This window comes from Sinocyclocheilus anshuiensis, unplaced genomic scaffold (assembly GCF_001515605.1).
Source record: "Sinocyclocheilus anshuiensis isolate Anshui unplaced genomic scaffold, SAMN03320099.WGS_v1.1 scaffold961, whole genome shotgun sequence".
NCBI classification, from domain to species: Eukaryota; Metazoa; Chordata; class Actinopteri; order Cypriniformes; family Cyprinidae; genus Sinocyclocheilus; species Sinocyclocheilus anshuiensis.
Window position 1 is genome coordinate 1,173,155 of NW_015557049.1, and position 282 is coordinate 1,173,436.

General features: G+C 33.7%; 1 protein-coding gene across 1 annotated transcript in view; it reads left to right on the plus strand.

Moving 5' to 3' along the window:
- LOC107676378 (TATA-binding protein-associated factor 172-like) overlaps positions 1-282 on the plus strand; it is a 34,151-nt gene that overhangs the window by 5,716 nt on the left and 28,153 nt on the right. The gene's annotated exons all lie outside the window — the stretch shown is intronic.

Consider the following 282-nt stretch of genomic DNA (forward strand, 5'->3'; position numbering starts at 1 on the left):
TCTTGCATTATTATGCTGTTATATTATGATTATATATTCAGTGGCATAAAATGGTCTTAAAATGACAATAATATCGTTTATCGCATTTATTTCTGGGGCAATATATCGCACAACAAAAAGTTGTTATCGTGACAGGCCTAGTTGTAACTAAATGAACTGGGTGGCGCTGTGGAGTGTGTTAACAAGTTGATTGTATTCGATCACAGAAAATATTTATTTTTTTTGCACTGTAAATGGCATGGTCTGCTTTACTTTTTCTGTTTGCTCTGCTTGAGCTTGTAT